This window comes from Peromyscus californicus, unplaced genomic scaffold (genome assembly GCF_007827085.1).
Source record: "Peromyscus californicus insignis strain IS unplaced genomic scaffold, ASM782708v3 Scaffold_9__1_contigs__length_137607984, whole genome shotgun sequence".
NCBI classification, from domain to species: Eukaryota; Metazoa; Chordata; class Mammalia; order Rodentia; family Cricetidae; genus Peromyscus; species Peromyscus californicus.
This window is the reverse complement of record NW_026294617.1, coordinates 132,635,338-132,649,013: the sequence shown is the minus strand read 5'-3', so window position 1 is coordinate 132,649,013 and position 13,676 is coordinate 132,635,338. Positions and strand designations below refer to the sequence as shown.

Here is a 13,676-nt window from a genome sequence, read left to right as displayed (position 1 = left end):
GTCTTCACCCCCAGAAAGCAGGAATAATTTAAGAACATGACGCCCACATTCCCAAGAGGTGGGGTAGGTGTTTTTTTGGCCGTTTAATGAGTTATGGATATTGTTATTTGTTTAGTATGGTTGGTTACAAGTTATTGTTAATGGTTAGGAAAAAAGCTGAACAAGGAGATTAGATTCAGAGTTTTTGTTTAAAGAAAAAGAAAAATAAAAAGAACAAAGAAAATATAGATATGAGTTAGATCATTGAATCTACTCTGAGAAAAAAGAAAAAGAAATAATAGGATAAATGGGTAGATCATTGAATCTATTATAAAAAGAAAAAGGGGAAGATATAAAAGTGACAAAAGGTAGATTATTGAATCTATTATGAAAAGAAAAAAGAGAGAATATAGATGTGATAAGATAAAAAGGTCAATTTTTGAATCTACTTTTAAAAAGGAACTACTTGTTTTAAACAGAGTAAGTAATGAATTTTTTTGTCTGAGTTTATCAAATGTAACTGGACTGGACATTGTTAATATATTAATGGAGTTTTTTGTCTGAATCTGTCAAATGTTAATGGACTAGACATCCTTAATGTAATTCTTGACTGTATATATTGTATATACTTATTGGATATAATTTTTCTTGTATTAGTTAAAAGATTTTTTAAATTTTAGGCAAAAAGGGGAAATGTGGTGATATTGTGTTCCCCAAAATATTGTGCACCCTAATAAACTTATCTGGGGTCAGAGAACAGAACAGCCACTAGATATAGAGGTTAGAAAATGGTGGCACACACGCCTTTAATCCTAGTACTTGGGAGGCAGAGATCCCTGTGGATCTCTGTGAGTTTAAAGCACACTGGAAACAGTTAGGCATGGTGACTCACACCTTCAATCCCAGGAAGTGAGCCTTTAGTCCCAGGAAGTGAGAGCAGAAAGCAGAAAGGTATATAAGGCATGAAGACCAGAAACTAGAAGCATTTGGCTGGTTAAGCATTTGGCTGGTTAAGCTTTTAGGCTTTTAGCAGCAGTTCAGCTGAGATTCATTCTGGATGAGGACTCAGGTTTCCAGTCTGAGGAAACAGGATCAGCTGAGGAAACAGGATCAGCTGAGGAATTGGCAAGGTGAGGTGGCTGTGGTTTGTTCTGCTTCTCTGACCTTCCAGCATTCACCCCAATGCCTGGCTCTGGGTTTGTTTTTATTAATAAGGCCTTTTAAGATTCATGCTACAATGGTATATTCCACTGTATCTGGCTTCTGTTGGTCAGCAATTTGCAAGATCAACCCATCTCTTTACAGGCAGCTGTAGACTGTCCATTCATATCACTGCATAGTGTAATGTTCTGAGGCAGAATCACAACTCATTTAAATATTCTACCAACCATGGACATTTGGTTAGAGCTTTAAAGAATACCGTGTCATGGAACTCACTTATGAGTGTACAGTGTGTGTGTTTTGGTGACTGTGAACGCACTGCTGTAAGGTATCATGGCCTTCTTCTTTGAATTATGAAACTCTAAGTAGTTCTGTCTTTAAGCATCAACTGGTGAATCTTCCACAGTTTGAAGCTTGGGAGGCCTCACTGATTCCTTTTGCTCAAAATACCATGTTTGTTCATGAATTCTCAGACAGCTTTTCTCAAGGGCTGTGAGATTCAGAGCCACAGTGTTTACCAAGCATTAGTCTTCCAGAAGGCTGCTCTGGAATTGCTGTTTCGGATTTCCCTTCACTGGGCCTGATTTTGTTTGTTTTCAGTTGATTGAGAGTGATAGTCGAAATCTGGCTTTATTTATTTTATATTTTGTTTGAATCAACTCCGTACAAAACGATGAATCATTGCACAGCTCCTGAGACTTCTTTACAGCAGAAACCCTGTCGTTCAGTGTGCCTGCCCACTCATCTCTCCAGAACTGGTCGTATATGTCACCTCTATTTGTCCAACTAATGTGCCAGGAACCAGCATGGATTCCCATAATTACTGTGAACTTTTGCAAACTGAGCGTTAGTACCCAGGAGACAGATGGATGGTTTGCATATGTTGGGGCAGAGCAAGTCAGACCAGCAAGATGACATTGTTGCTGTTTTCTCTGGCATTGTTTTCATGTGCTCTGTGAAGACTGAAATGGCCTTGTTAGTGCTGTCAGCAGGACAGTTTCTGTTTGTTTTCAATAAAGATGTGCTTCTTCTGTCCTTTGGAGAGGGATTCACCAAATTAATTATGACTTTCAAAAAGGACTCTTCTGTAGGTCATGCAGAATTCTCACAGGACAGAAGGGATTTGGAAATGGCTCCATTCTGGTTTGTCAGGGACCCTGCCCTACCCCAGGACTAGGCAGAGGCTTCACAAGCAGGTTTTCTCTGAAAGGATACTTCTGTTAGGGGAGTCAGACCTAGGATGTTTATGGATATGGACCCACACAAAACCCCAAACTTACTTAAGACAATATAAGACACAATTTTGTGATGTTTCTGTCACTTGGTTGTGCAGTTCCCAAGCATGAACTTTGTAGATGACACCATCATGTGGCGATGACAAAAGGTTGGGCCCCTGTTCTGAATATCTCGTCCAAGACTACACTTAGAATGGAACGTGTTTCATCTTTCTCAGTATCCCTTGTGACTTAATGGCTCTAAGCTACTTCATCTGACATAAACTAAATTTTAGTTAATCTTCACTGCAATAGTCTGATACAGTAACTCCAGGGATGCTTTAAGATTTTAGAAAAGTCATTTGTTCTTTTGGAATACATTCTGAAGAGTTGATTCACCCTGGTTTTGTGGGGCCATATAGGATGAATGTTGTCTATATAGAGGAACCTTTTAATTCATGGAGACCAAAATCAATTCCCTAGTTACCTCAGTTTTTCAATGAAATCTACTGTTGAGAATTAACCATGTTTGGCTAGAATCCACCAAGCTCCAATTTAACAGTATTTAGAGTGTTCCTTCTTCCTAGGACTCCCTCCTCCTTTTTCTATAATTCTACCCAAAAGTGAAGCGATAGCAGCTTCTCTTGGATTTGTTCTGCCCTTTCTCTAAGGTACAAAGTACTTGTATGATTCAATTTAAATTGTCCAGAAGAAGTAGCCAGCAGCCTGCTTATGTTCAAATCCTCTACCCTAAGCACCAGTATGGAAAACCCATTGAAAAGATCTGCGCGTAATCCTACATCCATTGCATTAAAGATGAAACTGCTAAATGAAAAGATCTCAGCCAATTAGAATTGAACCCATAGCTCAATGGCTTGTCTGGCAGTTAGATTTGAAAAGGCTGCCTTTGACAAGGAAAAGCACTCTTTTATGTCAGACTGTTTAGGGTCAGAAAATAACCCAAACTAGAAACAGAACTAAAAACTTCTGATTGCTTTGGTGCTGACACCAGTTAAAGTAATTTACAGAGGTTCCTTCCCCAATATTTAATTACCCACAATGCAATATTTACATACTGCAGAAGCACCGTAATTCACAGTGACAGGAAGCTGGGGCTGGAGAATTAGTAGTAAGTGAGTAAAACAATAAAAATTGAGGCTCCTGCCCTGAGATACATGCTTTGTTTATTCCTTCTGACAAGTGGAGTACGGTGTGAATTATTTATAGTAAATGTGCTATCGTGTACTCGCTAACAGTAATGAAATCTCGTAGTCATGAGTGCCTACAGATTCTAGCCCATAAAAAGTAGCTGAAGGATGGAGGTTAGCGAGGAATAGAAGTAAGAAATGATGGATTCATGAGCCATCCTGCAAACTTTCACCAGTGCATAGTGAAATCCTCAAGCAGCTTTCAACTGAATTCTGAGCCGGCGGGAATGCAGGCATATGGTTAGCAAGCCTGGTGTAGCATGTTAGAGTGGACTGGGAACAAGAGAAATGGAAACGAAGGACTAACAGAAACTTGAGGTGGTATTTCTAAATCTGTGTATGAGTATTTCTATACTAGCTCTCTTTCCACATATTTAATTACTCTTTTCAATATAAATAATAACACTAGCCTTCACTTAAATAGAAAGAGTTTATTGTTATTATGAGAAGGTAATATATAAACATTTTCTGAAGTGCAATTGCTATAAGTATTGGCATACTTAAATGGGCAGACCATAACTTATATTTGTTACATTTATGTAGCATATGTTTATATAAGTATATGGTCCAACACTCAAAGTAAATTACTTTTTCTTCTTTTGGTTCTTTAAGTAAAGTCTCATTCTGTAGCCCAAGCCTCTCTGGAACTCAGTATGTATCCCAGGCTGGCCCAGTACTCAAAACAATCCTATTAACTACAGCTCCTCAAGTCTGTGGTCTAGGGGTGAGCCACCAGGCCTTGCTGAAAGACTCTTGAAGCAGGCGTTATCTTTCCATTATGAAGAACTGGGGAGTTATCTGCTAAATCCCTCCTGCCAGAGGCACCGGTGCTCACAGAGAGCAGGTGCTGACAGAACTCTGCCTCAATGCACAGGTCAAATTTTTGACCACACAATGAGAAATGAGGCAGCGGGAAGCACAAACACTGCCCTGTTACCAAATGACCCCAAGTGTATCCTTTAATCTCTCTCCACTTTCATCATAAAATGTAAGGCGAACAGTTCAGCATTGACTTTGCCAAATTCTGACAGGAACTGAGAATCAGATATGTTTAGAATGTAAGAGGCCCTGAGTGGAAATTGTGATCTTTCCTATTCTTAAGTGGACTGTAATCTTTCCTCATTCGTAGTATGCTTTAATATATATAAAATAATCATATATCGGATGTGAGAAGCCCTTTGGAGCCTCTATTAAAGAGTTTTGTCCAAGCCAAGCCCATTATTTAAAACTTGAAAATCGAAAAGCATATGACAAGTCACATAACTTCTTGGTGGTTCAAAACACATTAAAAGGGCAGTGGTGGCCCACACCTTTAATGCCAGCACTTGGGAGGCAGAAGCAAATGGATCTCTGTGAAGTCTATACAAAGAAACCCTGTCTCAAAAAAACAAAAACAACAACAACAAAAACCCTCAAGACTTAAGATTTTGCTTAGCAAAACCAAGAAAATAGGGTTTTCAGGCTTAGTAAAGGAAGCTCCTCATTGAGCGCCCCATCGGGCTCCCGACCACCACACGAACAGGTGACTTAATCCCTAGACTTCACTATCTAAACAACACGTGAAACTTGAGGTCAAATGTCATTGGCCTCCTCAGTACCCCTCTGCTGTGTATCCCTCATTCATCTGTTTTTTATGGTACCATTCACTACCATCCACAGTGTCACTTAATCCAGAAGCAAGGATAATCTTGACCCTTTTCTCCTTCATCTTCCCTCCCCTAGCACACATAGCCATTCAAATGAGAAGTCCTCTTACTCCATTTCAGTGTATTTGAGTCTATCCTTTCCTCTTTATTTTTATTACCATTGTTTTAGTTCATACCCTTCTTATATTTTGCCTGATTAATTTTAACACCATTAACTCATTTTTCTTTTAATATCTTTTGGATCTCTGTCTCCAGTTATAGTCTGATGGAAGTATTCAAAATATAGAAGCTTCCAGTGACACACAACCATCTACAGGAAAAGGCCATGCTTGCCACAATGCCCAAGGCACTTCCTGCTTCAAAAGCATCATTGGCAGTCACTCTTTCATAAGGATGTTCCCACAAGTGACAACCATTACCATATTTACCAGATCACCAGTATTTTCTCAGTGTCTACTCTGTGTCATGCATATTACAAACCTGATTCACTGTTCTGTGTAATGACACTGAGGAGCAGCAGCTGTTAATACAATGGTAATAAAATCTCGCTTTTTATCCCTAGACACGCCTGCCATCCCGTCTTCCTTTCCAATGTTCTTCCCACACCTCTATACTCTAAAAATTTTCTGATTCTCACTTAACCTTCATGATAAGTACACAAATTATCTCTAGCAGAAAGCCTTGCCTGGCTTCCCAGACTCATGAATGCCTCTTTTAATGCTTTTATTACCCGTATACTGTATCTCTACTTTCCATTTCATCCTGAAACACCTCATCCCTAATAAATTGCCAACTTTTGTACAACAAGCCTTTGGGGCTGTTAGTCTTCACCTTCCAAAACAAGTTAAATTCAGTGGCTAACTCCTAACAGAAGTTCAGGGCAAGTTTGCTGAAATGAAATCAAGGAAGAAGGAGCCATTAGACATGACAGTTTGTTCCATGTACCATCAAAGGGCTTCTTATGAAAGATGTTTCCAGGAATACTAACTACCACTGTTCTGTTGCCTCTGTAGCTATGTCTATAAGTAGGAGTGCTGACTTAACTGCAGAGTCCCTGTCAATGTTAGTTTTAATTTTCAACTTGACACAGTCTCAAGTCATCTGAGAGGAAAGTCTCAATTGAAGAATTGTCTAGATTAGATAGGCCTGTGAGCATGTCTGAGAGCATCCCTCAATGACAGATTGTGGCCTAGAAGTGCAAGCCAAACAAAGTTCTCCACACATTGCTTTTTGTTAGAATGCTTTATAACAGCAGCAGAAAGGACACTAGACTAGAAATCAGTTCTAGGCATGGAGTGTTGATGTGATGGACCATGCTGTTTCATGGAAGGACTATGGAAATATTTGCAACTCTGGGCTGGGAAAGCCATTTAATGTTCAATGCTCAATGAGCTTCTGCCATGAGAATTTGAAGGATAAGAATGTTGAGAGGAAGCCTTGCTTGTGAAATTTTCATAAGAGAGTCAGAGCAGAAGCCATGAGGTAAACCAGTTGGCTGGCTTTCTCTCTGCCTTGCTTCTGGGCTCACGCTTAGCTAATTTTCTTATTCAGCGCAGAACTGTTGCATTAAGAACGATGCCACTTACAATGACTTGGGTCCTTCTGCATCAGCCAATAATCAAGACATTCCCCCACAGATACACCCTTAGACCAATCTGAGCTAGGCAATTCCTCAATCAAGGAAAACTCTAAGCTGTGTCAAGTTGACAGAGCTAACTAGGACAGTCCTCATAGTCAAGTAAACAAGCAGTTGGACTGGCAATTTTTATTCTGGCCAGAATCTTTTTCTCTCTTGGCTTAATCAACTCAACTTAACTTGCAAGTTCAGCTTATAACTCATCACATAGCCCTTCCCTAGCTTGCAGGTGTGGCAGGACATTGCTGGGACACCCATTCACAGCATCTTCTGCTTTTCTCCCTAAAGCTTGGCTAAATAAAATCAAGATAATGCATATGGTACAAACAAGAGATATAATTATTTTCCTTTGCAGCTAACTAGCATTGCTAGAACAGTGAGGGAGAGCTGCATTTCAACAATGTGTCTCCCATACCTATTACTTTATTCCTTCCACAGAAATGCATTGGCAGCTAGTCTGCCATGTCCTGTGCCAAGAACTGAGGTGAAGCATTGAGCAATACCAACAGCATCTTCATGCTGTGAGAAAGGCCATAGTTCTAGCATGAACAGATAGGCTGAAATAAAAAAAAAATGAATGGAAAGCATCATATATCATAATGACATAAGTGCTGTCAGCAAAGTAAGAATAAAAATGTAGTAATGAGTAAAATGTTCAAGGGCATTATCTCAAACTGAGTAGTCAGAAAGGCTTCACTGGGAAGAAAGAACCTGAAGCTGGCCTCTGGCGGGTGCATGAAAAACAGTCAAAGAAGGAGAGGAAGTGGGGATGGCAGGTGAGATGGGAGGGAAGAACAGAGGAAGGAGAGTGGGAGATCTTAGCTGTCACAGTCCCATGGTAAACAGTTACGCTTGCTAATCTCTAGTAATGCTGAAGGGCTGGTGGCATTTTCATTTGGCTTTGTGACGGAGGAGCAGTAGGTGAAAGGGCAGGTGGGTTTCAGAGCTGAGGCGCTTGACGGAGTTGACTCATTGAAGACAGAGTAAGCCAGGAATTCTTTTTGCCTCTGGTCTTATTGACAGTCTGGGTTCAAGATTCTCTGCTGGAAAACAAGCTGTGGAAGGACAGACTGCAGAAGCAACTGTTTGACTCCACTCCTCAGTGCTTCTGGGAAATGAGATTTTATATGATAAGAGTGCAGCTGGGACATTGGGCTGAATCTTGCCTGTGACACTGCTGGAGACTGGATTCCTCTGAGTTGGTGTTACAGAGTGTGCCTTTAGTGATCTGGGCAACTGAAACACACAAAGTCAGTAAAAATTCCCTGGAGACGGGGTAAGAGACGGATCAGTGGGTGAAGTGCTTACTTATAAGCATGAGGACTTCCATTCAATTCCCAGAACCTAATTAATAAGCCAAGCATAGTGGTGTGCACCTGTGATCCCATCGCTGGAAGATGAAGACAACTATCATACCTGGTGAGCTCCAGGCACATGAGCAACCCTGTCTCTAAAAATCAAGGAGGACAGTGTCTGAGGAATGATAGCCAACATTTACCTTTGCCCCCCCCCACACACACATGCACACACAGACACACACAGACACACACATGCACATGCACACACACTTCTCTGCTTTCTGTAATCAAATTCCCATGAGTTTTCTAATCCTTGTCCCAGACTCCGGCTGATAGTGTCATCAATGCTGTCATTTTACTGATCTCCACAACTAATTATTTTTTTTTTCAACTTTCTTTTTATTTGTTCTTCATGTCTTTTTCATCATGCATCTCAATCCCATTCCTTTCCCTGTCCCTTCATATACACCCTCTGCCCTTGTAACCTCTCCCCCAAAATAAAATAAAATAAAATTTAAGAGAAAAAAGTAAAAATCTCATTGTGGAAAGTGTAGAGTGACACTGTGAGTCATGCAGTAAACCCTTGTAGCCATATATCTTTACTTGCAAGTGTTCATTGCAAAGAGTCATTGGTCTGGTTCAAGGCCTTTGGTTTTTTGCTGTACTGTTGATACTGGGCCCTCACTGGTATCCACTCCTCTTGGATATCCTATTGTTACCCTGTGTTATGAAAATTCTGCAGGTTTGGATTTGTATGACTGGCCCCTTCATGTGTTCCAGCAGATCATAGATGGGGTGGATGTTGGGGTGGGCCAAATCATAATGCTGGTTCTGGGCCTGGGTAGTTGCAGCGTTGGTTGGCCTGCCATGTCTCCCTTGTCCTTACCACCAGGGTGAACTCTCTAACATTGCCCTAGCTAGTTGACCCCTTGGTCAGTGGGCAGGGGGTAGAGCCAATTCTCCTGCTTTTATACCCCCGGGAGTGGCTCTCCCACCTCCATCACCAGTGCCAGCGCTTCTGTGTTGCCCAGATGAGGTGCAAGAGCCACTCCCCTGAATGCTGCATCTGGTGACTGTCAGGGACAGCTCTCTACCTGCCACAGGTAACAAGGGGCAAGGGAGGGCATCTCTCCTCTATCCATACCACCATATGGCAGATGAGGGGCAGTAACCTGCCCCTCATCTGGGCAGCACAGTAGAGCTGATCCTGTTGATGGGGGCGAGGTGGGGTGGTCGAGTAAGCCTGCCTGAGAATATGAGGGTGGAAGATCTGGCCCCACCCCTCATCTGCCATATGGCAGCATCTCCCCTGCCCCCACACACACTCATCTATGCCTGAGTCGGCGGGAGAGCTGCCCCTGCCCTACACCAGCTGAAGCATTCAGGAGAGCAGGCCCTGCACATCATCTGGGCAGCGCAGTAGTAGTAAGCTGGCTCTGGGGGTGTGAGAATGGGATAGGTGGCCACACACCCTCATCTGCCATGTGATGGTGAGGGCAAGGGAAAGATGCTCTTTCTCCCTTGCCCCTACCAACTGTGATGGGCGAAGGTGCTGACCCACCCCCTTACCAGCTGTGACACTTAAAATTTGGGCTCTGTACCTCACCTGGGCAGCACAGTAGAACTGACCCTGTTGGTGGGGTGAAGGTGAACTGGCCAAGAAAACCTAAGTCTGGGAGAGCTGGCCACAGCTAATTCTTAAAATAATTCTCAGGCAAGGAGTGTAAACATCATTCATTCAACTCTTAGTTGAATTAGCAAGGATGGGGAGATGTTATGAGAAGATAAAATTTTCTTCCTCAAGAACCACTCGAAACCTCAGCTGTGTCCGTGACCATGATGCATTATGGGGCTCTTGCCCTAACACCTCTGGAGACTGATTTAGAGTCTCACAACCCTAGAAAGTAAAATAACTATTCAACAAGGTGAAAGCTGTGAAGATTGGCAGGTGACCCCCTGCACTGAAGCTCCAAGCACGCAACCTGTGGTTACAGCTGAGCTGGTGACACAGCAACCCGACATCCAAGACGTTTGAATACAGACACTAAGTTCTTAGCGATAGGAAAAAACCTCATTTAATCACTGGAAGCTGGGTTATATCTGAACATGCCGACTTGGTGGTGCTCCAAAGGGAATGTGTTTGCTTCGCTCCTGACCAGGGTACGGGAGAACACCCTGATGGTCAGGGTTCCTTCCTTTGTCTGTTGAGGGCTTCCAGCAAAGGAACTTTTCCTGCACTTGTGCCTTCAAGACTGTCAGCAGGAGGAAGGAAATGAGGTAGATATGTCCTGCAGAGCAAAGGGGCCCCTTGGCACCTCCCTGGCAGCCTCTGGCTTATCACCAGCCAGAACCTAGGCACTCATTAGGCTCTTGATGAAAAGTATCACAAAGAAAATGCCAGCAAATCGTGCCACCATGCTGGCAGGAAATTAAAACCGCTCAGAGCAAGTGGAGCCAAGAGAGCTTTTACAACAAGAGGGGCATGAAGGGTGCGATCAGCTGCTCTCACAGGCAGTTAGGACTCATGATGCTCCATCTGGGGGAGCATCTAGGTCCTCTGTCCATCAGCAGAGTTAGTTCACAGAGGTGCCAGAGGGATGGGGAAGGGAATGCGTGAACTAGGTTCTGTTGTGCCTGGTTAAGTGCTGGGGTGTGTGTGTGGAGTGTTCTGATTGGGAAGTTCCAGGCAGAGAGAGAGAGAGAGAGAGAGAGAGAGAGAGAGAGAGAGAGAGAGAGAGAGAGAGAGAGCTGGCAGAGGCCTTTGAAACCACAAAGCCCACCCCTAGTGGCATACCTTCCCCAGCAAGGCCACGTACCATAATTCTGCCCAAACATTTTCACTAACCAGGGGCCAAGCACTCAAACGTAAGCCTATGGAGGCCATTGTCATTCAAACTACCACAGTATTTTGCTGTCATGGTCCTTCTTACATCCCGAGGCTAAAGGGATGACAGAGAGAAAGAGACACTTGTGCTGGACACTGCAGCTCAGAAACTGCCTCACATTCATGTGGAGGACATGTGAGGATACACGCCTGGACTGCAAGCAGGCTGTCTTACAGGGTGAAGGAGAATGGCACTTGCTATTAGACAACCTTGATAGAGAAGTTTGCCCTGTGTTATCCCACAGAGCCACTGACCCGGGATGGTTTAAGTGTACAGAAGTGGGTTCACAGGAGTATGAGGAGGACTCAGCTATATTGCTTGCTCTGAGGCTCTGGGAAGCAGGCTTCAAGCGAGAATTGTGGGTACACTCTGAAAGCCAGAAAGGAAAGGTAGGAAAACTGATTGCATTATCAATGAACACCATGAGCACCAAGGATCCACCTGTCTCCTTTTCCCAGACCTGGCAGTACTGATGCACAAACAGCTCTTTACCCAGGTACTCACCATTCAAACTCAGGTTTCATGGTGGTGAAGCAAACAATGTACGGGCCAAGCCATCCTGTCCCCACACCGTGTTAACTAATCCTTATGTCACTCTTACAAAGATATTTTCTTATTTCTGAACCATGACCACGCCTAACAGTGACTTTGAAATCTTCAAAAAGACGACAGGACTCCACAATGATGATTCCACAAGGACTATGGTAAAGCCATTAAGCTGATTAACACCGCCAAAAGATCGACTTTGGACTACAAACTGCTTAGGACAATTTTGAGATGAAAAGCTGAGATGATCCAGCCTTGAAACAAGCCCTGCACTTTCTCATTATGCAGCGGCTGGACAAATGATATAGGACTTGACAATTAACCCAAAAAGTTTTTTTTCAGGATCCCCTAAAGATGGAAGTAATTTTAAGAAACGACACCCACACTCCCAAGAGGTGGGATGGGAGGTTTTTGGTCGTTTAATGAATTATGGATATTGTCATTGTTTATGATGGCTGGTTACAAGTTGTTAATTGTTAATGGTCAGGGAAAAAGCTGAACATGGATATTAGATCCAGAGGTTTTGTTTAAAAAAGAAAGAGAAAATAATATAGATATGAGATAGAACACTGAATCTATTCTGAGATAAAAGATAAAGAATAATAGGATAAATGGGTAGATCACTGAATCTACACTAAAAAGAAAAAGAGGAAGATATAAAAATGACAAAAGGTAGATTACTGAATTTATTATGAAAAGAAAAAATACTTTTAAAAAGGAATTACTTGTTTTAAATAAGATAAGTAATGAAATTTTTTTTGTCTGAATTTGTCAAATGTTACTGGACCGGACATTGTTATATATTAATGAAATTTTTTGTCTAAATCTGTGAAATGTTAATGGACTAGACATCGTTAATGTAATCTTGACTGTGTATATTGTATATACTTATTGGACATAATTTTTCTTGTATTAGTTAGAAGCTTTTTTTAATTTTAGACAAAAAAGGAAAAATGTGGTGGTATTGTGTTCCCCAAAATATTGTGCACCCTAATAAACTTATCTGGGATCAGAGATAGAACAGCCACTAGATATAGAGGTTAGAAAATGGTGGCACTCACACCTTTAATCCTAGCACTCCAGAGGTAGAAATCCCTCTGGATCTCTGTGAGTTCAAGGCCACATTGGAAACGGCCAGGCATGGTGACACACTCCTTTAATGCCAGAAAGCGAGCCTTTAATCCCAGGGAGTGGTGGTAGAAGGCAGAAAGGTATATAAGGCATGAGGACCAGGAACTAGAAGCATTTGGCTGGTTAAGCTTTCAGGCTTTGGAGCAGCAGTTCAGCTGAGAGCCATTCAGATATGAGGACCCAGAGGCTTCCAGTCTGAGGAAACAGGATCAGCAAAGGAACTGGCAAGAACTTTTAAGATTCCTGCTATATATTTCTAAGCTAAACATTAAGGTCTTTTTCTTTAACATGTGGATAAATTAAAATGGACCGTCATTTCATGCCATGAACAAAATGCAACTCAACATGAGCTCAAGATACAAAGCTGTAAAACTATTAGAAGAAAACAGGAGGAAAGGTTTTCCTTGCCTTGGTCTGTGAAGTGCCTTTTTGGATAGGTCACTGAATGCACAGATAACAAAGGAAGTTTGAACAAATGGGACCTCAACAAGTAAAAACACCTTTTTTTCCTGCCAAATCACAGTTATATTTTATTCTATACTAATAAATAATATGTAACCATCCAATTAAAAATAAAACTAGCAAAGTTAATTTTGGCAGGCCAAGATGAAGTAAATTACAGAATTGTACTAAAAGTACAATTACAGAATTTCAAAAATAAATCTTATACATTTTATTTCTCTCTTTTTTCTGGTGTTTTGAGATACAGTTTCACTGAGTAGTCCTGACAGTCCTGGAATTCACTCTGTAGACCAGACTGCCAGGCTAGCCTTGAATTCACAGAGATCTGCTTGTCTCTCCTCTCTAAGTGCTGGGATTAATGGTGTGCACCACCACTACCTGGCTATATTTTCAAGTATTGCCAGAAAATTTTTATTTCCTGTCTTATGTTTTACAGCCAACCAATGAGTTTCTTCTTTCTTTCCCTTTTTTTGGGGGGTGGTGATGAAAGACATTTTCTTTTTTTAACAC

At 41.8% G+C, this 13,676-nt stretch overlaps 1 protein-coding gene across 1 annotated transcript in view; it reads left to right on the top strand.

Moving 5' to 3' along the window:
- Positions 1 to 13,676, top strand: part of Tnni3k (TNNI3 interacting kinase) — a 268,692-nt gene that overhangs the window by 90,734 nt on the left and 164,282 nt on the right. The gene's annotated exons all lie outside the window — the stretch shown is intronic.